General features: G+C 45.4%; 1 protein-coding gene across 12 annotated transcripts in view; it reads left to right on the top strand.

Annotated features, from left to right (window-relative positions):
* The window catches only part of FRMD4A (FERM domain containing 4A), a 688,283-nt gene that overhangs the window by 435,648 nt on the left and 227,929 nt on the right, over positions 1-24,706 (top strand). Inside the window, exon 1 of one of the 12 annotated variants that reach the window (XM_034930009.3) lies at positions 6,088-6,250. The exons of 10 other annotated variants lie outside the window; for them this stretch is intronic. The gene's annotated coding sequence lies outside the window, so the exon portion shown is untranslated. Of the gene's footprint in view, positions 1-6,087; positions 6,251-24,706 lie in introns of those variants that run through there. One more of the 12 variants, XM_063607267.1, reaches the window with a different exon arrangement.

The raw sequence follows: 24,706 nt of genomic DNA, 5'->3' as shown, positions 1-24,706 counted from the left end.
CCGCCTCCCAGATTCAAGCAATTCTCCTGCCTCAGCCTTCCGAGTAGCTGGGATCACAGGCAGCTGCAACCACACCCGGCTAATTTTTTGTATTTTTAGCAGAGACGGGGGTTTCACCATGTTGACCAGGCTGGTCTTGAACTCCTGGCCTCAGGTGATCCATCCTGCTTGGCATCCCAAAGTGCTGGGATTACAGGCTTGAGCCACTGTACCTATAATCTAAGGCCTATAATGTTTAATTCTAAGACACATATCTTAGAATTTAGCTCCCAACTCACAGGCCATGCACTGGCCCATCAGGTTGCCTGCCCACTCTTGAGGCACTCAGCAGGCATAGGGTCTCGTGTCATCTGCCCATCATGTACAGATGTTCTCTCTTCCTTCTTTTGGGGGTGCTATCACCCTTCGCCATCCCTTCCTACCTCCCCCATTTCCAAACCTCAGAGCACCTCTCCTCTCTTTAAGAGTTCAGCTCTTTCCAAAGTAAAGCTCCTTCAGTCTGTGTAAGAGAAGCAAGGGTTACCCCAGGTATTCAGCTCTCCAAATCCTGCTGACCCACTGAAATAACAAAAAGAAAAGTATTTCTGCTGCTTCTTTCTTCTCCGGCAAGGACAGCAAAACACAAGGCAAAGGCCCATAAACCCGGCTGCCATGTTTCTCTTTGCAGAAAGAGTCTCGAAAAGTATTAAACTCAAGCTGAAAATGGAAGCACTCTAAATTATTTAATCACAACTACATGTTAGGGCTGGTCAGCGAAGCAACACTTTGCGAAATATTCTTTGATTCATAGCCACTTACGCCTAGTGTTCCATTTTTGGAATGCCACATAACTGAACAATGGGGCATAATAAAAATTTTATCTCTTCAAATTCTTGTTCCTTGAATTTTTCTAGGTAATATATATGAATTTCATGCAAAAATTCAAAAATTTGCAACCTCAGGCATAAACGGGTTAAACCTTTGCAAGTAGCTGCCTGGATTCTCTGTGGTAGAATCGGCTGCTCTTTGGGGAACAGACCATTGTGGAGTTTTGACTGGCAAAGCTTTTTGTCTGTCAATTCCAAGGATAACCACTGGTGAAACAGGAAATCTATTTCTTTTTATGTTTTCATTTCCAGGTAACTTAAGTTTCAATTTTATTTTATTCATCAAGTTTTACCATGACCTATTTCTTTTCTTTCTTTTTTTTTTTAACTTCAAGTTCTGGGACACATGTGCAGAACTTGCAGGTTTGTTACATAGGTATACTGTGCCATGGTGATTTGCTGAACCTATTAACCCATGATCTAGGTTTTAAGCCCTGCATGCATTACGTATTTGTCCTAATGCTTTCCCTCCCCTTGCCCCTCAGCCCCTGACAGGCCCCGGTGTGTGATGTTCCCCTCCCTGTGTCCGTGTGTTCTCATTATTAAACTCCCACTTATGAGTGAGAACATGCAGTGTTTGTTTTTCTGTTCCTGTGTTAGTTTGCTGAGAATGATGGCTTCTAGCTTCATCCACGTCTCTGCAAAGGACATGAACTCATTCTTTTTTATGGCTGCATAGTATTCCATGGTGTATATGTGCCACATTTTCTTTATCCAGTCTATCATTGATGAGCATTTGGGTTGGTTCTAAGTCTTTGCTATTGTAAATAGTGCTGCAATAAACATATATGTGCATGTGTCTTTATAGTAGAATGATTTATAATCCTTTGGGTATATACCAAGTAATGGGATTGCTGGGTCAAATGGGATTTCTGGTTCTAGATCCTTGAGGAATTGCCACACTGTCTTCCACAATGGTTGAACTAATTTACACTCCCACCAACAGTGTAAAAGCATTCCTGTTTCACCACAGCCTTGCCAGCACCTGTTGTTTCCTGACTTTTTAATAATCGCCGTGCTAACTGGCATGAGATGATATCTCATTGTGGTTTTGATTTGCATATCTCTGATGACCAGTGATGAGGAGATTTTTTTCATATGTTTGTTGGCTGCATAAATGTCGTCTTTTGAGAAGTGTCTGTTCATATCTTTTGCCCACTTTCTGATGGGCTTGTTTGTTTTTTTCTTGTAAATTTGTTTAAGTTCCTTGTAGATTCTGGATATTGGACCTTTGTCAGATGGATAGATTGCAAAAATTTTCTCCCATTCTGTAGATTGCCTGTTCACTCTGATGATAGTTTCTTTTGCTGTGCAGAAGCTCTTTAGTTTGATTAGATCCCATTTGTCAATTTTGTTGCAATTGCTTTTGGTGTTTTAGTTATCACGACCTATTTCTGTTAGTACTTCAAATTCTTCGAATACAGCTTTTCTTCCTTCAATTCTTATTTGTTCCCAGTCCAGGCCCCCAAGCACAAAAGGTTTTGGGAGGGGTAAAGAGATCTTGTGCCAGGTACTAGTTCTGGTTGTGGGGATACAGTGAAAACATGGCACATACACACCATGGAATACTATGCAGCCATAAAAAAAGAATGAGATCATATCCTTTGCAGGGACATGGATGGAGCTGTAGGCCATTATCCTTAGCAAACTAACACAGGAAGAAACCAAATTCTGCATATTCTCATTTATAAATGGGAGCTAAACGATGAGAACACATGGACACATAAAGGGGAACAACACACAATGGGGCTTATCACAGGATAGAGGGTGAGAGGAGGGAGAGGATATGGAAAAATAACTAATGGGTAATAGGCTTAATACCTCAGTGACAAAATAATTTGTACAACAAACCTCCATGACGCTAGCTTACCTATGCAACAAACCTGCACGTGTACCCCTGAACTTAAATACAACTTTTTTAAAAAGCCCCAAAAGGTTTATGCTTATTCAGCCAGACCCTGTTCTAAGTGCTTTACATATATTAACTCGTTTAATCCTCATAACAGCCCTACAAGGTAGGCAATATTATTGTCCCCATTTCATAGATGAGTGTTCTCAACTGAGGCACAGAGAGGTTAAGAAACTTGCCTAAGCTTGCACAGCTAGTCGGTGGCCAGGCAAGATTCAAGCCCAGGCAGAATGGCTTCAGTCTGTGCCCTTCACACAGGTCTGTGAATCCTGATGGTGGCTAAGTGTTAAGAAAAAAATAAACAGGATGGTGATATATTAAGTACCTGGGGGAAAACATTCCCCATGTGCTGGTCACCGAAGGTTATCTAAGAGGCAGCATTTGAGTGAGAACCTGAAAGACGACCAGGAGCCAGCTACCCAAAGAGTGGGGTAGGGAGCAGGGCCTGGCCTTCCAGGGAGGGGAAGCAGGAAATGTGAATAATATGTGATGAAGACAAAGAGGATGTGGCAGGAGCAGTGAGAAGCCACCCGCAGTCTTTAAGCAGAGCAGTGATGTGAGCTGAGCTCTTTCTCCAGCCTGGGCTACTGGGTGATCCGCGGATGCGTGACCACCTGGAACATACAGAGCCCTGGAAGAGGGTTCTGTAGCTGGAGGGTAGGGGGTGACACGATTTCTGGTGGGGCTGGGTGGCAAAAGATAAGACTGGATGACCAGGGGGTCCTTATAGCCATCAGAAGGAATATGGACTTTTTGTCCCCAAAGCCAGGGAAGCCCTGAACAGGTTTTTAGCGAAAGTTACGGGATCAGATCTGGGATTTAGGAGAATCGCTCCAGCTGGAATGGAGAATGCATCTGAGAGAGATAAGATCAGCACCCATTCACAGGGCTGCTGGAGACATCCTGGTGAAAGATGATGTGGCCTGAGTATGCCTGGCGCCCAGCAGTTGCTCACTCAGCTTCAGGCACTGTTGGGATAAGGGGCTGCCCTCATGACCTTTCATGAGGTAGTTATGAGGACAGGCTCCATGATCAGGTGAGGAATGAGAGAAAGGAGGGAGGGAAATGAGCTCTCTATCCCTGTTTCTGGCTTTGGGGAGGAGGAGGGAGCATGCCGTTTACTAGGAGAGGGAGCCTGGAGGCAGGATTGGCCAGTGAGGCAAGTTCAGTTTAGGACATACAGAATATGACAGTGGCCAAGGCGGAAAGCAGGAGGTGTAGATGTGGATAAAATTCAACAACTCCTCTAAGGATGGAAACAAAATATTGGAAGAGAAATGTATGTCTGAGCTGGGTGCGGTGGCTCACGCCTGTAATCCCAACACTGTGGCCAAGGTGGGTGGATCACCTGAGGTCAGGAGTTCAAGACCAGCCTGGCCAACATGGCAAAACCCGGCCTCTACTAAAAAATTAGCCGGGCATGGTGGTGGGTGCCTGTAATCCCAGCTACTCGGGAGGCTAAGGCAGGAGAATCGCTTGAACCCAGGAGGGGAGGCTGCAGTGAGCCGAGATTGTGCCACTGCACTATAGCCTGAGTAACAGAGACAGACTCTGTCTCAAAAAAAGAAAAAAAAATGTTGTAGGTCTGAACATTTCCTCATTGTCCATTACTAGGTGTTGCAGTCAAAACAAATCAGGACTAGAACTAGTCTGCGTGCAAAGAAACAATATGCCCTCTGAGGACCTCAGAACACAAGGAGATGGGCTCCAGTTGCATTATCAAAAAATGGGGCTTTGCATTGGAATAAGCCTCACAGACTTTAGAGAGGTACCTGAGAATCCCATTCAAACCTGGCTTCAGATCATCAAGTCTCCAGTCAGCTTGAAATAACACAGGTAGTTAAGACCAGCTTGGGCAACATGACAAGATCCCGTCTCTACAAAAAATACAAAAATTAGCAGCGTGTGGTGGGGTGTGCCTGTAGTCCCAGTTACTTAGGAGGCTGAGGCAGGAAGATCACTTGAGCCCAGGACGGGGAGGTTACAGTGAGCCGTGATCACACCACCACACTCCAGCCTGGGTGACAGAGTGAAACTCTGTCTCTATAACAAACAAACAAACAAACACAAAACAGGTAGTCCTTAACACCAGCGTTCAACTTTTTTCTCCAATGCTAACTGTATGCCCAATTCCCTTTCTATTGATGGTGAGGCCTTTTGAACTGTTGAAAATTTTTACCAGTGTTGTTTAGAAAACAACACAGGACCTGTGACTGGAAAAAGGTATAATTTTCAGTCAGTTGGAAGACAGGATGTGAGCGATTTCTTTTTATTACGAAGTTTGTAAGTCCTCAGAGCCTACCGGTCTCCGGAAAATGATGTTTCTAGATCTACCAAGTACTAGATCAACCATGGTGGGAGGAAAACCAGTCTCTCCCCTGAAGAGTGGATGGGTGCAGGTTGGAAATTCTAGAGAAAGACTTTACCCAGAAACAAGTCGGCTTTTGCTAAGTGGAGGCTCTTGCCAGCATCCCCTTTTATTTTATCACCGTGTTTTGACAATTCATGAAAAAAAATGTGTCTAAGAGCAAATTGAGCTCCTCAAGCAATAAACATTTAGACATACCCTGTGAATTGAGTTATTGTTCTTGGTGGGGAATCTTCCCAGAGTTTGTTTCTCTTTTTTGGAAAGAGAAGGTGTCAGCCCGTTTTCCTCCCCCGGGTCTCTCGCAATGGAAGTCTCCCTCTCCCAGTCATTGTCGCGAAGCCTTGACAATAGCCACATGCCTCGGTTATCCTGCAGCAACTTCCATTGAAGAGTTGAGGGGAGATTAAAATTCAATACAATTGGACTAGATCGAGGGGTAAGAGCTGTGCCTTCAGCCAAGGGAGCTGCTGTCTCCGGGCTCTCAGGGTAGGAGAGGGCCTCGAGCGGTGGCTTTGGGTGGGTTTTGTGGGGGAGCCAGGGGTCCCCCGCTTGGGGACCTCCGTGCTGGGCATCCCGCACGCTTTGGACGCGCGCAGCCTCACCGGGAGCGAACTTTGTCTCGCCTGCGGGTGCCACGGAGAGGGGCTGGGAAGCCGAGCCAGCTCTGGCGGCGACTGGGGGCGTCCCTGGCTTTCTGGGGGGGCGGGGGCGCGCATTGTTGTCCAGGATCGGGCGGCGGGCGGTGGCGGCGGCGGTGGCGCGCGGTGGCCGCCTAGCACCCGACCTAGCAGCGCGCCGGGGACTGGCTCGGGGCGCGCTGGGCGCACCATGCGGCGGGCCGGGCGCGGGCGAGGGGCGGGCCGGCGGCGGGGCTCACTGGCGCCGGGCCAGGCTAGGCGCGAGAGGCGCGAGCGGGCTATGGGCTGACGCCGAGGGCCCGCGGCGGGGGCGGCGGCGGGGACGGGGCGGGGGCGCGCCAGCTGCGGGCGCCAAGGCCGCCTAGTAGGCCAAGGGCCTTCGCCCGGGCGAATGGGACGCCCGTTCCGGGGTACCAGCCGCTTGCAGCCTGAAGTTCCTCGGATCCCTTGGAAGCGCAAAAAATAAAAGGTAATGTGTCTTTGTTTCCCGGTCGCGGTGGCAGGGAGGCGACTGACGGCAGCCCTTCGCCTTCCGTGTTTTCACGCTGGGCCGGGGAAAAGGGACGCGCCGCTGCTTCTTTACTGGGGGCCTGGAGTCGTTTATTTCGCGTATGTTACAGTTTTTAAATGCAAACCCCACGTGGGGCACATACTGTGCTTTCTTCTGCAACTCTCCCCTCGGCACACACACACCTACTTTCCTTGGGCACCTCAGTCCCACGCTGTCTGAATCTACCCGGGGAGATAGGAAAGGACATGGCTTTAGGCAGAGCTGTGTAGGCTTTTTTTAAAACCATTTTTTGAGAGTGACAGGGGAGCCCTTTCCTTTGGGTTCAGGACACGGCGTTTCAGACAAGGGTGGCGGGGGCCAGCAGCCGATCGCCGGTGCCCGGGGCTGCTAAGATGGACTGCTTTTTACGTTCCAAATGGCTGCAGCAAGTTTGATGCAGAGAAAACGGACGCTCGGAAGGGGAGGAGAACAGAAGGGAACCCCCTTTAGTACGTGCTCATTTAAAATTGGCTAAATGCAGTGCTTCTATATTGGAGGCAGCTGCTCAAATGTTGGTGCACGTTGAATTCAGAAAAGATTCCCGGTGCTGCACCGAGAAAGCTGCGTGGGCTGCCTGTGTGTAACGAGCGACTTGGTGCCTTTTTCTCCAGTACCCTGTTAGCAGAGTAACTGTTCGTAGATTCAGGCGTATTCTGCGAAATTTCCAAGGGATGGCTGTGCTAATAATAGCTCTGGCGGCGGCTTCTTAATAGACATCCTCATTCGGAACGATGCAGCCATGCCAGCCCCCCGGGAAGTGCAGCTTGCTGAGAAACGAGAACCAATGCCCGCAAAGGACTCCCTGACCCCACCATGAATGGATGCGGCTCTGGCTCCCCTATGAATGGAGCATCCCAGTGGAGACGCTGCTACTGCTGTTTCTGGCTTCTTTCAGTTCGAATCCTCCTCACAGATAGTGATGAAAGGGGTTGCTCTGAAAACCTAGACAGGCACATTTCTAAGTCTGAGCTGGTCAGTGGTGACAGCCTGTTCTATCGGGAATACATCTGCCTTGACCTGATTGAGGGTTCAGCTGCTGGTACCCCCCTTCCACCTCTGCATCCGTAAGTCGTCCTTTTCCAACAGCATCACTGATCTGTGGGAAAGCACCGCTCAGAGAGCCCGGGACAAACTGCTGACTTCATCCTGGGAAGCCACTGCTGACCCTGGGGAAGTACCTTAGGAACTGGATACAGTAACCTGTCCCTTAGACTTCATGAAACTTAGCTGGGTGTGCCATCCTTCAAATGTGCAGCAAAGTGCTTTTGCATTGGGGGCAGCAGTCGGGGAGAGGAAGACACATTTCATTGCTTTGTTTTTGGTCTTTAAATTGTATCAAGCCCATTCGTAGCATTAAGCCCCATTTATGTTTGAGTGTGACTTGGACTTGGACTTGGACAGGGCCAGAAGACCAAAGCCTCAAATCAACAGAAATCTGGTTTGGTTCTCAAAGTGTTACTTGTCTCTTGCAACCTAGAAGGTTAGGAGATGATCCAGTTTGTACACTGTCTTCTGTTAGATCCATTCTGTTGCAAAGGAAGTTTGGGTTTATTTAGGGCACAGCAGGAATGAGGGTCGTGTGACAAATAGGTTTGAATCCACTTGGTCCTGAGAAGTTAAATAGCTGCAATTAATTTAATTGGAGGCAATATTTGGACATGCTTTGAAATCAACGCTATATTGTCCAGCCAGTGAATACAATGTTGCCTCCAGATAAGTTAGAAAGAAGTAATGACTGGTGTATGAAGTTGTGTGGGTAGAAGTAATGTTTTAGGGAGAAAAAATTAAATTCTTATTCTTTCATTAAAGGGGAATTGTTTTAGTAGGAATAAGGATCAGAAAATCTCTCCACCCTCTTTTGTTCTGACCAAGTGTGATCTGCCGCTGCTATTGCTATATTGTTTTTGGCACTCGTCTTGAACTAGTTTTATTAATAAGACTTGTTATTTATGGCACGGGTTCTCTTTGTAATTCGCAGACATTGTTATCAAGTCCCCTGATAACCTGGCAGGTGGCTGGTGCCATTAGCATGATCTTGTCATTGGGGAAACTGAGACCCCTTGAGGTTCAGTGAGTTGCTGATTTCATAATCCATGAGAACAGCATCCCAGATGTGCACAGCTCTCGATGTTATTGTCACAGCGAAGTTATAGCCTGAGGTCAAAGGGAAAGACATCCAGTGACTCCTTGCTTGGTTCTGGAACTTGGGGAGAGCGCTCTGTGGAATAGCAGATATGCAAGAGTTGCCAAGGAAAGAGCTCTTGAGTCAACCTTAAGGAGTGGATGCAAAAAGTGGGATTGGTTTATGATGTGAAAGAAAGGGATATGGAAGGTTCAGGAGATCTCATATTGAGGGGACTTGCCAGGCTACCTTTGTCTTTAAGTAAGTGTTGGGTGAGACTACCATCAAAGATCGTTACTGCCTTTACTGCATGAATATACCACTTGTGTTTACATTGTTTATGCTGGTGTGTGTGTGTTTGCATCCGCACGTGCGTGCAGCATGCTTGTAGTTCAATTCACGTGTCCAGCAAGCCATATACTTACCCCTCATAAGACTTGCGTTTAGCCTGACGCATGATACTGAATGAAAGTATAATGGAGCAATTTACAATCTAAAGCTTTGTTCTTAGATATTTTTGCATATTTTAAGAAAAGGAACAGTATAACTTTTGAAGAATTCCTAGTTCAATATGTCAAAATGAGAAATAGACATGCTAACAGTTAACCAGCTTATGAAGTTCTTTTAAACTACTCTCCACAGAGTATTAGAATGTCTGAGTCCAGTGTCAGCAGTAACTTCAATTCATATGCCTTATTTGTGGGGTAGCACCTGATATGATAACATTTGTGGCAGAATTTCTCTTTTTTGGTTTATTTGTTGTGCAAAATCTCAGCATCTTAGAAGCAATTTCTGGGACCTCATAAGAAAGCAATAGGGTAATGATCTTCTAATGATTCCTCAGTCTAAACCCTAAAAACTATATTCCCCTTGAGCTAAAACAGGAGTTCTCTTACCTTAATAGAATCAGCAAGTAACTCAGGCCCATGTGCCCTAGTGACCTCCCCAGGACACTGCATTTTTATCGGTTCACCCCACCTTACCCATTTCTGATTCTGCGCTGTCCATTTCACTCTGGAAATGTCATGAAAGGAACAACAACAAAAAGATGTTGGATGTCTCTGAAAAGTTAGGCATTGATGCAAGAAAAGGAAGAAAAGGGATCATTGCATCAATTGTGGAGGGTATGTAGATATTTGGGTTTTTCCTCCAATAGCAAAATCAGAGTCAGAGAATCTTGGAAAAGTGGCTGCTAAAAAATCTGATCTTGTGGGGAAGGGCGTGCTGGATTTTATCTTGAGGTGTTCATTCCAGCCATAATCAGACTGAAGTACATCAGTAGTATTTTCCATTGTTTAGTTGTTGTTTTTCCGAGAACATTTCATCTCCAGAGTTGGTACAATAGCTCTTGGAACTTTGGGCTTTGGAGTCACGATTGCACACAAAGGCCAGACGGTTTCAATGCTCTCTTCTGCAAAAAGTTTTGTGAATCAGCATAAATCCAGCTTATCAAAAATTCTCTCCACAGCAGTTTCATTTTAGTTCCCTAAATCCATCAGCTGCCACCCTTTCCGTTGTCTCATGGAATCAGCACATCCTTCTCTTATAAGGAATAATTTAGACACACCCTTACATTGGAAGTAACCAGCTCTACCACCAGTGGCATTATTTTAAAAATCCCTATCACTGTTCCTCTCTTACGTTTACAGAAGATGATCAGAGCTGGTGCTACTGTTTAGTACATTGCACTAATGCTTATTTGGGGGGCTAATGAGTGTGTGTGTGCGTTCAGTTTTGTTTGTTTTTTGTTTTTGTTTTGTTTTGTTTTCAGATGGAGTCTTGCTCTGTCACCAGGCTGGAGTGCAGTGGTGCAATCTCGGCTCACGGCAACCTCTGCCACCCTGCCTCAGCCTCCCAAGTAGCTGGGAATACAGGCACGTGCCACTACGCCCAGCTAATTTTTGTATTTTTAGTAGAGACGGGGTTTCACCATGTTGGCCAGTATGGTCTCGATCTCCTCACCATGTGATCCGCCCACCTCAGCCTCCCAAAGTGCTGGGATTACAGGCGTGAGCCACCGCCCCCGGCCTCAGTTCTTAACTGTATCAGTGGAAATTGGGCATTTTCTTCCCAAAGAGAAACATTGTTCATCTTCCACTTGAAGATGGAAGTCACTGCTAAGAATAAAAGTCACAGTTGTTGGAAAGTAATAGAGGACTATGGGGGATCCAGTTCAGTTCAGGGGCCTTATTACTACCAAATAATCAAGAAGAAATGAGTGGTAGTCTCAGTTTGAGTCAAATCAAAACCTCTCTACAGATGTACCAGCATAATTAATTCTAGTTCAGAGAAGTTCCTTGTAGGCTCTAGCTTGTTAGGAAGGGCGATCTCTATGCTGTGTGATGTTTTCTGGCTTTTTGTTTTAAAGGTAGAGCTCCAGCCATTCAATGATGCAATACAAGAAGAAACGTGTTGTCTGTGGTCAAGAGCATTGGTACATCCATACCCTTTGCCCCAAACTCTGACTTACATTCACATGTTCCTTTTTGCTCCTGCCTTCTTAGCAATTATTTGCCAATCCGTGGCTACTGCATATGTTTTGCTTGCATACACTCACTACATTAACTCGCTGCTCATGTTGAGCACTCCCCGGACCCTGGTTGTATAAGCAAATCGCTGAGTGAGTGTATCAGACCACACTCCAACATGGATCTGTTTAGACTTCAGAAACCTGAAAAACCAGCCAAGCATGGTGGCTTGTGCCTGTGGTCCCAGTTACTCCAGGAGGCTAAAATGGGAGGATTGTTTGAGTTCAGGAGTTGGAGGTTACAGTGAGCTATGATTGCACCATTGCGCTCCAGCCTGGGCAACAGAGGGAGAACCTGTCTCTAAAAAAATAAAAATAAAGGAAAAAAAAGAAAGAAATCTGGAAAACCCCAGTGGTCTAAAGCACAGTGTCGCTTGTTAGGCCCACCTGTGTCAAAACTTTTCTTAGTCTGTGCTGTGGTGTGGCCCCTCTTCCTCAGTTAGTAATGCATTACCAACCTTAAAGTCCGGAGTCCTGGTCCTAATGCAGAATCCCAAACCTTTTAATGATATTTTGCACTTCAAATTAGCCAAAACCTCTCCCTGCACACTTGAAGCTACCACTCCACAATTTCCTGTGGGATTAGCCTGTTCATTGGTGATGCAGCCTTCTTTGCAGGGTTTTTGCCTTTCTTTGTCCTTGCTGTATGGGGAACGCATGGGAAAAAAAACAAAAACGGCAGGTAATGGGGAATTAGATTGATAATGCATCACGGGGAATGGAAATAATAATCGGCGAGTTGCCAGGCTGTGCCATTCATAACCAGAAAATGCACCATTACGCTCTCGCCACATGCCTGGGAAGAAGTATATAGATGTGATAAAACCCAAACTAGGAAGCCAGACAGTGTGGGTCCTCCAGAGCTAGACGACATACCTACCAATAGCCGGAGAGTCTAGCGCTGGCTTGCCCATCTCCCGACTCCCACTGGCCAGCCCTGCTAAGTATCTGATATTTATTTCTCTGTTGCCCAGAGAGAGAGAGAGAAGGAGAGATGGGAGGGTGATGAGGACATGAAGCAGACACTGATGGAGCACAATGGGGAGCAGTGTTCGGCCTTCTCAATCCCCTTTTATTGGGCTGCTTGAGTGTTTTGTAACAGAAGAACTGCAGAGTGACCAGTAGCACAGATGTAGCCTGCAGGTCTTGGCAGGAGGGGAGAACCATGTACAGAAGGCAGTTGTAACAAGGGCTACTGTTAGCAAGGGCTGCAGCCACGGCTGCAGGGCTGCCCATCACAGTCAATGCCTGGTGCAGTCTACAAACCACGTGCATATGTGATCTGGGGGTTATCCAGCCAATCAAACATTTTAGAGAGATGGTGCTTTAGGAATGAAAGGGGGTATCTAGATCATTTTTGCAAATGAGGAAGAGCTTACAGGCATTGAGGGACCTCGCCCTGGTCTCAGCTGCTGCGCCAAGGCTGGTGTCCCTGCCTCCTGATGTGGATCTGTGTGGTGCAACCTGGCATGGCAAACAGAGAGGGGAGGATGGTGCCATCTTGCCCTGGGTTTGGTCATCTAACCAGCTCTGCCACTGCTTATGTGGCCTTGGGTGAATTACTGAGTCTCTCTGAGCCTTGGTTGCTTTATTTATAAGTGACATTCGGAGGAGCAAATTAGTTAATATCTGTGAAACGCCTAACTCTCAAAAAGTATGGGAGACTCTTTTTTCTGGAGAGATGGGATCTTGCTATGTTTCCCAGGCTGGTCTCGAATTCCTGGCCTCAAACGATCCTCCTGCCTTGGCCTCCCCAAGCCCTGGGATTACAGGCATGAGCTGCTGCATTAGGCAAGAAGACTTCTCTAGAATAAGAGATTTTGTCCTTGCATTTCCCCCTCTCCAACCTTGTTTACTTATATTACTGGAAGGCTCCACGATGCTAACTTTGGGGGGATATGATCCCATCGAGGTAGAAGAAGCCAGCTGGCTGTAGAAGTGGAGGTGCTACTGAAATAAATGGTGCATCCTCACTTATAATACTGAAATCAATTTTATAGACAGAAAGTAGTACACGTGGACAAATGTTAGCTCTGATATTTCACAAGTGTCACCTAGCCTTCCAGAAAGGGTTCTGCAGATAAAGTCATGACCCTAGCCATTCTTACCTTGTTGGGAACAGGGAAGATTTGTGAAGATGGCAGGTGGCAGGATGTAATAGAGTCTTCTAGCTGTGAAAAGGAATTAGGGTCTATCACTGGGAGCAGATGAGAGAGCCCAGGGCTCTACTACATCTGGGTCTCCAGCGAGTCCTGGAACATTAAGGTAGAAGGTCGGTGGGGGGAAGGGAAGGAAGAAAAGACAGATGACTTTGCCTTTGACCCAATGGATTATATTACCAATTTCTAAGAATTTCTGAAATTCTTTAATTTTCAAAAAAGATCAGAAAAAGCTTTTATCTTGAAAATTCTAGAAAAGATATAAGAATTACCAAGATTATCTCAAAGAATGGCAATTGCATCCTTTTCTGAACAAAAAAAGGCAACACTGTAATCACCCCATAATGTTCTTTGTCTACTTCCCATTTATTGCCATTAATTAGGAAGATTTTCAACTCCTATTTATTTATTATATTCCACCCAAGTCATTAATGCAACAAGTTAATGGCAGAAATAAGCCTAGATCCTGAATATACGGGATGCCTTTTAGGGAGTGTGTGTGTGTGTGTGTGTGTGTGTGTGTGTGTATGCGTATGTGTGTGTTTTTCTTTTCCATTGCATCAACCACTCAACCACCGTGAAAATATTGGGATAGTTTCCTTGTAGTTCGAGAAGTCAACGTGTCAATTTGCATAATGTTCATCGAAAAAATTTTAAGCACTTAATAACCTTCTAAATGTTAAATAAAGTCAGAATGAGAGATCATCTGTCTTCTGGAGACTGATTAAACAGGCACACACAGGCAGCAGAAGAAAAACATTAAGCAAATATGCAAACAGGGAGAGTATTTATAGAACATTATATCTGCATCCAAGACTAGGATATATTTTCAGTGAGCCCTAAGGGACAGCGTATGGCCATCTTTTGCCTAGACAGGGCGGAGTGTGTCTGTCATTTGATGGAGAAATTATAAGCTGGTATTTGTTTGTGGTTCCTTCCTTACTTTATTGTGGAAAATATGGCTTTTGTCATCCACAACAATTTAGTTCATTTGCCTTCCTGTTCCTAAAGTTGTAAATTAGTCGATAGAGATTTTGTGCCATGCAGAGATCTGCAACTTCCAACTGGGAAAGATATCCAAATACTCAGAGAATACGAGAATACTATCCAAAAACACAGTGCTTTGTTTCTTGGTTTTTTTTGTTTGTTTTTTTGAGACAAAGTCTCACTCTGTCACCCAGGCTGGAGTGCAGTGGTGCAATGTCAACTCACCGCAACCTCCGCCTCCCAGGTTCAAGAAGTTATCCTGCCTTAGCCTCCCGAGTAGCTGGGATTACAGCCACGCACCACTACACCCAGCTAATTTTTTTGTATTTTTAGTAGAGACGGGGTTTCAGCATGTTGGCCAGGCTGGTCTTGAACTCCTGACCTCAGGTAATCCACCCGCCTCAGCCTCCCAAAGTGCTAGGATTACAGCCGTGAGCCAACGCACCTGGCAGAGCTTTGTTTCTTAAGCAGCTAGATCCTCCTTTGCTTCTTGCCAATGAAACTGACCACGCTCCTAGAGAACTGACAAAACTCAACTAAAAAATTCCATAAACTGGCTGGGTGCAGTGGCTTATGCCTGTAATCCCAGCACTTTGGGAGACCGAGGCGAGAGGATCACTTGAGGACAGAAGTTCGAGACCAGCCTGGCCAATAAGGCAAAACCCCGTCTCTACAAAAAATACAAAAATTAGCCAGGTGTGGTGGCATGCACCAGTAGTCCCGGCTACTTGGGAGACTGAGGTGGGAGGATTGCTTGAGCCCAGAAGGCAGAGGTTGCAGTGAGCCGTGATAGTGCCACTGCACTCCAGCCTGGGTGACAGAGTGAGTGTGTCTCAAAAAAAAAAAAAAAAAAAAAAAAAACCAAAAAATTATACTGTGGCTTTTGGTTTTGTATTGGATGTAGATAAAAGTCAATACACCAGTGTTCATTTGTAGGAAAGATGGGGTGGAGGAACTCAAGTATCGTGGCTTGCCCTGCTGGCTGGGCAGTGAGGATGGAGAGGGCACATAGCATCTGCCCTGTGCCTTCCCAGCAGAACTTTCCTGAAGGAGCCTGTCCGTCCTTATGGTTTTGAAATGGCTGATTCTGGGTTTGGCTACTTACCAGTGTTCCCTAAATACTATTCCCCAAAGCAGCCTCACTGGGTAGGATTCCAGAGCTTACAAATGCTTTGCTGTTTCCCTTTGTGATTACTGGTCCCACCTGTGGTTTTCTCATTACTCCTCTTCCTCTTCCTCCAAGGCTCAGACCTCATTGTCCCATGATGTGACTCACCATGCCTGCCTCGAGCTTCCTCTTTCTGCGTTGCTCGGAGTCAGCTGTTCTTCAGCTAATCTTTCCAATCAAATTTCTCCAATGCCTCGGTCCATACATTGTCTTCCCACATTCTTTTAGGGTGAGGTGCTGACTGCCATTGTCATAGTTTAGGGGCTCTCTTTCCTGAGTCATTATAAAATCATCACAGCTTATCCTTTGGCCAGCTTCCTATACCCCTGACCACATCCACAACCCCCACCTCAGCACCCTGCATTCTTCGTAGACCACAGTCCTTAGCATGGAAGAAAAAGCCCGTCACAATCTAGAGGCTTCTTATTTCTTAAACATCTTTTCTTATGTTAACCATCACACACACACACACACACACACACACACACACACACACACACACACCCTTGCCTCTCCCCAAGCACATTTGACCTCATCTGGACTTCAGCCTTTGCAATTGCTCCCTTCACATTGCCATTCCCCTCCCATCCCTTTCCTGCCTGGGACGCACCTACTCATTCTTTACTTGGAGCCTCCAGTGTTCCCTGCTCCTGTTCCTCCAAGCAGAAGCGAGTTCCTCTCCTCTATTCTCCAGAAGCATGCATGCTGGAAGGCAGTCGCAGTTCGATCCTATGGACAGTGACGACCTGTTCACATGCCTCCCACCGTCGCTTTTTAGGGGTAGGACCGTATCTTCTTTGTCGTTGACAGCACAGCACCCAGCGTTATCCCTGGCATTTGGCAGGTGCTCAGAAATGTAACTGAGGAACTCATTGTCACGTTGTGATTTCTCCTTTTTTGACTTGTCTGCGCAGATCTCTAGGGACTGTTTCCTGCTCCAGCCCAGGGCCCCTACCTATGGTCAGCTCTTCTCTCTGCTAGGCAGCTCTGCTTTCTCTCTCTGCCTGTTTCTATGTCAAATGGGAAGAGAATAAGGATAGTGTGACAACTCTCTTTCTCTCTCTGTCTCTCTCTGGCCCATTCTTGCTCTGTCACTCAGATTGGAGTGCAGTGGTGCAATCATAGCTCACTGTAGCCTTGAACTCCTGGGCTCAAGTGATCCTCCCACCTCAGCCTCCCCAGTACCTGGAACTACAGGCATGCACCACCATGCCCAGCTAATTTTTTTTTTTTTTTTTTTAGAGATGGGGGTCTCACTAGATTGCCTTGGCTGGTCTTGAACTCTGACCTCAAGCGATCCTCCCACTTCAGCCTCTCAAAGCTCTGGGATTACAGGTGTGAACCACCACACCCAGCCCTCCTTTTTTTCGTATAAAAAATGCTACCCTGGCAAACCCCAGCTGGCAAATGGCAGAAGTATTTGAGTGCCACAAGTTCATTCATTCATTCATTCATGCACCCACCCATTCAGTCATTCAACACATACCTATTGGTATGCCTTGAACATTCCAGGAATGTGGCAGTGAGAAAAACCAACCAAGTCTTGCCCCTGGGGAGCTTGCATTCGAAGAGGAAGGGGCAGACAGTCCACATGATCCATAAGTAAGTGACAGAGGATGCTAGAAGCTGGCAATTACTACAAAGAAAAACAAAGCAGAGGAAGGGAAGTGTGCTAAGTTGCTCTTTTAAACACAGGGGTCTTGTAGACCTCGGGAAAGGTGATCATTGAGCAAAGACTGAAAGGATGTGAGGAGGTAAGCCAGGTGGGTGTCTGGACGTGGTGAGTATTCCAAGCAGAGGGCAGAATTCATCAAAGGCACTGAGGCAGAAGTGTGGCAGGGAACAAGAGAGGTTGCACCCAGGAGAGGTCCCAGAGCCATGTGGTGCAGGGTGAGGACTGGTGGGAGTCACATGGGCCTTTAAGGCTCTACCCTGGGGGGCTCTCCCCATTGTGGAGCTGGGGAGCCCCTGGTCCCACGGAGGCCATGCAGAAATGGTTTGGGTGCCGTGTGGGTGAGATTGCAAGGTGGGCAGAGTTGGAAGCACATTTGCAAGAATCCAGACAAATGATGACAATGATGATGATGACGGTGATGAAAAGTGTTCAGGTTCTGGATATTCTGAAGACAGAACCAACAGGATTTTCTGAGGGTTCAATGTGGGAAATGTGATAAAGAGAAGAGTCCAGAATTTGAGGCCAAAAGAGCACAAAATGGAGATGACGAGGCAGAGCTACCATCACGTGGGAGGGGAAGCTGTGATCTGGGGAAAAGTGAGATCAGGAATTCCGTCTGGGACTCGCTGAGCTTGGGATGTTTAACAAGGGACCAAGTGAGGTGTGGAGAGGGCAGTTTTGTGCATAATTCTCTACAAACCTGGGTCAGGGGACACCACAGTGGAGACACAGAGTTGAAGCTCACCCACGTACAAATGATGCTTAAAGCACAAAAGACTGCCAACGCCAGCGTTCAGCACTGAGTATGATGACATCTGGGAAAATGCATAAGCACCAGACTTCAAATAAAAAGAATATAATGTATGAAAAACAGCCAAGCGTGGTGGCTCACACCTGTAATCCCAGCAACTTGGGAGGCTGAGGTGGGAGAATCGCTTGAGGCCAGGAGTTTGAGAGCAGCCTGGGTCAAATAGTGAGACCCATCTCAAGAAGAAGAAGGAGGAGGAGGAGGAGGAAGGGAGGAGGAGGAGGAAGAAGGGGAAGGAGGGGGAGGGGGAGGGGGGAGAAGGGAGGAAGGGGAGGAGCAGGAAAAGGAAGAGAAAGAAGAAGAAGGAGGAAGAGGTAGGAAAGAAAAGAATTCCTCAATGTGTGGAAAGTTCTGTTGAGATGTGCCATTGTACAAATTGAATCCTCAATGTCATGCTCCTGATGGTGTCTTTTTGATAACGTGGAAGAAATGTCTCTCTTTTATTTTATTTTATTTATTTGTGGGGAGATGGGGTATCACCCTGCTGCCCAGGATGGAGTACAATGGTGCCATCATGGCTCACTGCAGACTCAAACTCCTGGGCTCAAGTGATTCTCCCAACTCAGCCTCCTGAGTACTAAGGACTACAGGCACATGTCTCCATGCCTGGCTATGTTTTTTAAAAGATTTTGTTTGTTTGTTTTTGAGAGATGGGGTCTTTCTGTGTTGCCTAGGCTGGTTTTGAACTCCAGGCCAAAGCACTGGGATTACCACCACACCCGGCTAATTTTTGTATTTTTTTTTAGAGATGGGGTCTCACTGTGTTGCCCAGGCTGGCCTCAAACTCTTGGCTTCAAGCAATCCTCCAGCCTTGGCCTCACAAAGTGCTAAATCTCATATTTAAATAGATTTATTAATATATCATTGACATACAATAAACTACGCGTATTTAAAATATACTGTTGGATATGTCTTGATATGTGACTATACCTGGGAAACCATCACCACAATCAGGAATTGTAACTCTGTACTTTTATACTTTTAGTCAATCATTTGTGTGATGCTCAGGACTAGACACGAGGAAGGATATAAAATGTCATCACTGTCCCTGCCTCATCTGTCTGTCCTGATTTAAAATTCTGGCTTTCCAATACTATTATCTAGTCACAGACTCATTTCCAGGTTCCTTCCTTCCTTCCTTCCTTCCTTCCTTCCTTCCTTCCTTCCTTCCTTCCTTCCCTCTCTCTTTATCTCCTTCTCTCTTTCTCTCTCTCTCTCTCTTTCTTTTCTTTCTATGTTTTGTGATGGAGTCTCGCTGTGTCGCCCAGGCTGGAGTGCAGTAGCGTGATCTCGGCTCACTGCAACCTCCGCCTCCCGGGTTCAAGTGATTCTTCTGCCTCAGCCTCCCGAGTAGCTGGGATTACAGGTGCTCACCAGCATGCCTGGCTAATTTTTGTATTTTTAGTAGAGACAACGTTTTGCCATGTTAGCCAGGCTGGTTTCAAACTCCTAACCTCAGGTGATCTGCCCGCCTCGGCCTCCCAAAGTGCTGGGATTACAGGCGTGAGCCACCATGCCCGGCTTTATTTCCAGGTCTTTTCTGAAGGTTTTGCTAAAAATACACTGCACTTTGGTTATCAAAGGGTTTGGTGTGACATGGTGAGCTGCTTGCAGCAGTGTCACTGGTTAAACCAGCAAAGTGCAAAGATCAGGAGCCCAGCCAGCTTTTAAGCAGATCCAGGCAAAAACATCTCTCTCCTTCCTTCTTTCATGGAAACAGCCCAAACACTAGGCTCTATTTCAGCTTTTTTTTTTTTTTTTTTTTTTGCTACAAGTAGTCAACACAGTAATTACCTCCTGCTGAAAGCTTTGAGAAATTGTTCTGTGTCCAATTAGAATTTTTGATTTGACTAACAGATACAACATAACATCTTTATTTCTGTAACTGCTCACTAATGATATGCACCCTGGATATATTTAGACTCGCGTTTGCCGGGGCCATTGCACTGTAAGGTGCTACGTTACTGTCTGTGACAGCATTTCCACCAAGAGGCTTGATGAGGATGGGGGTGGGGAGACTTTTGGGTTTGGGAGTCCTCTCCCTCACTCTTTCCACCCCTCTCAGGCCTGACCTTCCATGCCCAGGCTTACATGGGGAGCAGCCCTAGGACTTATCCCCTCCTGGGAGCTCCTGACACCAGACCAGGTGCCCAGGGGCAGATCTCCATGAAGTGTCTGGGATGGTTCATGGGGCAGCCAGCCAGTGTCAAAACCTCCCCCAGGAAGAATGGAAGGAGGGATCTGCCAGCACAGCTCATGCAAGAGCAAGAAGTCCCTGCCAGCAACATTCCAGCAGAACCCTTTCCAAAGTACTTGGTTATGTAAACAGAAAGGCGGTAGCCTCTAGCCCAGATGGACTGCCCTGTGTGGATGTCAAAGTCACTGTGGAAACTTCCCCCTATGGAAGCACTACGGGTCCCCAAGCTCTCCCTGCAGCTCTGCGTTGGAATGGGGAGGGTTGGGGACTTCTTTTTGACCTCATGGAACTGGGACCTCCGTGTAGGACTGGTGGTTCTCTAGTTCTCGAGCATCCCTGTTTCTCAGATGTGTCTTGCTGTGATGCCACCAGAGGTTTGATCTGATTTAAGGGTGTCACTGGAGTCAGCTTTCGGTGTGGAGTGCTTCCTGCTAAACGTGGCAGGACTTGGCATCTGAGCATGTGGACCTTGGATTTAGGCACTTAGTACAGGAGTGCTTTGTATCCAACACAGGTTTAGCAAAGCAGGTGGCCTGGCAGGACATACTAACCTCATAGGTGGCCATTTTCCTACTGTATGTCAAGAGCCACCAAACACCCAAGGGTGGAATTTGGAAAACTTGCAGATGGTCTAGAATACTATTTTCTGCTCCACACCTCCCTGGGAGGCAATGGAGATTATGACTATAGTAGTATACAAAGAAGATTGTTTATGACAAGGAGAGCCCATTCCCCAACTCTTATCTATGTGGCTTCACCCACCACTGAGGGCAGATCCACATTGATTCTGCTTGTCACATAGGTATGTGAATGACAAATAATGCATGTGTTCCTGAGACTGGCTTTTGGGGCATATTTCTACAGAATAGGCAAATTAAAACATATTTCACTGAATGCAAATTAATTTATATAGTGCCTGTATTACATAATTGCCCTTGAAATTATATATATAAAGATATATGCTATTTAAATATATATTTATTATTCATATAAAATATTTATTGTGTGCCTACTATGGCAGTCACATCATTCTATTTTAATCACACATATTATTGTTTTAGTATCAATAAAATGTTTACAACTGTGAAAACTTATTGTATAATAAGACCCATAGTTGTAAATAATACTGTGTCTCCTTCCATTGATCACAACATAAGCAAAATTTTTTTTAAATTTCATTTAAACGACAGATTAAACTGGACACTGAAACAAAGTAGGCAAATTCATGTTACCAGAAAGTGTTATTAAGGTTCTTGGTTACTGAGCACGTGAATTCTCTACCAAACCAGCAACAGATGCCGGTAACTCTTCTGCACAGAATTACATTTTAAATAGGGGATGTTCGACCACACATTTATGTGAGAAAAATTGGTAGCATCAAAAAGTAGAAAAATGCGTTTGTGCCTATCAGTCTGTACTAAAATTTTTGTAAGCTTTCTGAAGCACTGAGTGAACGTTGTAAAAATTTGTTTCACCAAACCACATGTAATATTGTACCAAGGAAACATCACAGGTAAATACATCAGCTATCAGAATGAATATATTTTCTTGGAACTCTTTGTTTCTAGCTGTGCCTATATATCCATGTCTTATACATCACAACTTATTGGAGAGGAAGGGAAGGGATCTTAGAGTCCGTCTGTCCCTGAGTTCTGTAATCCTTTCTACAACTTCCCTTGCTAAAGTCTCTGGTCCCTTCCTGATGATTTGCAGTGATAACGGGGCAACCCATTCCATTTTGAGCAATGATGCTTGTTCAAAAGTTCTTCCTTCCATTGAATCCGAATGTATCTTCTGGAATTTCCCCTCATTGGGTCTATTTTTTGCCCACCAAAGCAAAGTTAACCCACCTTCACTTTATACACATCAGATTAGCAAGTTCCCCCGAACCCCCATTTGGGTAAGCCCAGGACAGTCCTAGTTTATACCTGTTCTCTCTATATAATCAATAATAGCCTCCCTTTTGCCTCACAAGTGTCTGGTATGGCCAGTAGGTTGTATGGTCACGCTACCACTAGAGCTTTTGATATGTAGGCCACCGATGCAGCTTTTCCCTCAGTCCTGGGAAGTACTGGTTTCTGGACCTTCACCCGGTCTAGTTATCCTTCTTTGGTCTTTCTCCCATTTCTTTCATTTTCTTGTATAAAATATGGTACCCACAATTGAATACAGATTTCCAGAAGCAGTTTAACCACAGTAGAATGCAGGGCACCTCTTAATTCCCTTATTCCGATGCTGGGCTTCTAGCACGTACGTGAAGAGTACGACACAAAACTGTAAACAATATGACCCCAACTTTGACATTTGAAGCTACCATCCGAACCTCTTTGCCCTCTGTAAATCTGATATGCATGCCTTCTGTGTCCCTTTACAAATCACTGGGGGGAAATACATGGATTGAGGAAGACAAGTTCTACTTTAATATCACTTTGCAGTTTTCCAAGTGCTTGTGGATCTTGCTGTTGCAGCCCTGTCTCCAGACTCCCCTCATTTTGGCCTCATGATGAAATTGACTTGAAAACAGTGCTCAGTGGCTATTTCCTATTTCAAGCGATTTAGCCATCCTCACTCAGACGATTAGCTCCCCCTTCTTTGTTTTCATAAAGACGGTGTCCAGCTGTATTTCTCACTGCTTCCTTCTCATCCGCCACGGTGTCCTTCAGCTCATTGCCTGGGTGACATTTCCAGAACATTCTATGTTCTCTCCCATTTCATCCCTTCTTACCTCATGTTGCTGTGTTCTGCAGATATCACTCCTTCCCTGGGGTATTGACGGATCCACCAGGTGTGAGTTAGGGTGTCCCCCCGTCCCCATCCCATAGCATCTTATACTCACCCCTGTAGTCACATTGATCACTCTGCAACAGCCTGTTAACTTGGGTATTTCCTCTACAGAACATAGAAGTTCCTTAAGTATAGGAGCAAAATCACATTCATCATTATATACCTAATAAGATCCCTGGCACATAATAAAGATGCCATAAGCACTTGAGTGAACACATTGTGGTGAACATTACTGTGAATAATTCTTTATTCTATTTCTCTTGTTTCAATGGGGAAAATTCCTAGAAGAGAAATGACAGAGTCCAAGGATCTGAACTTTTTAGCTGTTTGCATTCTATTTCCTGGAAGGTGTTAGTGGTCTTCTAATTAAGTTGTAATTATCTACTAACTAAATGATTTTATCTTTAATATAGTAATTCCCATTATAGTTGTTACAATACCTTCCTGAAATTTACATTAACTTTTTACTTTTGCTTATGGGGCCTTGTGGAGTATAATTTATTGTTTAGAATGATCTTTATGGTAGTCTAATCTATAATTTTTTCCTTTTTGGCTCATTCATTGCTTTTAGGCTTAGAGAAACATGGTAAATAATCATCTACGTGGTTTTAAAATTTAACTTTATAAACTACCTGGGATTTATTTTGGGGAAAGGGTGCAGTTCATTTATATTCCTTTCATTTCCCTCTTGATTGAGAAGAGTGAAACAAACAGAAGCTGAATTGTTCAGCAATTCCTCTTTTTTTTTTTTTTTTTTTTTTTTGAGACAGTGTCTCACTCTGTTGCCCAGGCTGGAGTGCAGTGGTGCAATCTCGGCTCACCACAACCTGCGCCTGGCAGGTTCAAGCGATTCTCCTGCCTCAGCCTCCCAAGCAGCCAAGACTACAGACGTGTGCCAACAAGCCCAGCTAATTTTTGTATTTTTAGTAGAGATGAGGTTTCACCATGTTGGCCAGGCTGGTCTCAACTCCTGACCTCTGGTGATCCATCTGCCTCGGCCTCCCAAAGTGCTGGGATTACAGGCATGAACCACCACACCCAACCAGCATCTACTTGCTTCAAACAATATTTCCATTTCCTTCCTTGCTCTTCTTGCTTTGAACATATCTTTAAAGGTTCTTTTATTGTCCTTAGACTTTCCTTGTTTTAAATATCAGTGTCATGACTAGGCATGGTGGCTCAGCCTGTAATCTCAGCACTTTGGGAGGCCGAGGTGGACAGATTACCAGAGGTCAGGAGTTGGAGACCAGCCTGGCCAACATGGTGAAACTCCATCTCTACTAAAAATTAGTGGGGCATGGTGGCCGGTGCCTGTAATCCCAGCTGCTCGGGAGGCTGAGGCACAAGAATCACTTGAACCTGGGAGACAGAGGTTGCAGTGAGCTGAGATCGTACCATTGCACTCCAGCCTGGGCGAAAGAGCGAGACTCCGTCTCAAAAATAAATTAACTAATTTAAATTAATAAATGTCAGTGTCAGCTTTCCAACTCTCTCCCTGTAAACTTGTAGTGCACGAAAAATGCTGGAAATATTCCTCATACACACTTTGTTCTACTACAATCTAGTCTCCTTTGCGAGTTCTCCAGCACACACCCTGTGTTTTTCATGTCTCAATCTTCACTTCCTCATTTAATTTTATCATGTGATCAAAATTTTACGTTTAAAGTCACCATCCCATATGAACTATATTTTTTTAGATCCAGAGAGTCAAACTTATCTTTTTTTTTTTTTTCAGCCTTATCTTTTTTTCTAGGCTTTTAAAAACTGTCTGTCTGGGGTCTCCAACTAACTATTCTATTTTTTTATTTTTTTATTTTATTTTTTTTTTGAGACAGAGTCTCTCTCTTTTCACCCATGCTGGAGTGCAGTGGTGTGATCTAGGCTCACTGCAACTTCCACCTCCTGGATTCAAGTGATTCTTCTGCCTCAGCCTCCCAAGTAGCTAGGA

This window comes from Pan paniscus, chromosome 8 (assembly GCF_029289425.2).
Source record: "Pan paniscus chromosome 8, NHGRI_mPanPan1-v2.0_pri, whole genome shotgun sequence".
Lineage (NCBI taxonomy): Eukaryota > Metazoa > Chordata > Mammalia > Primates > Hominidae > Pan > Pan paniscus.
Note: the sequence above shows the minus strand (reverse complement) of the source record. Positions and strands in the feature narration are given on the sequence as shown.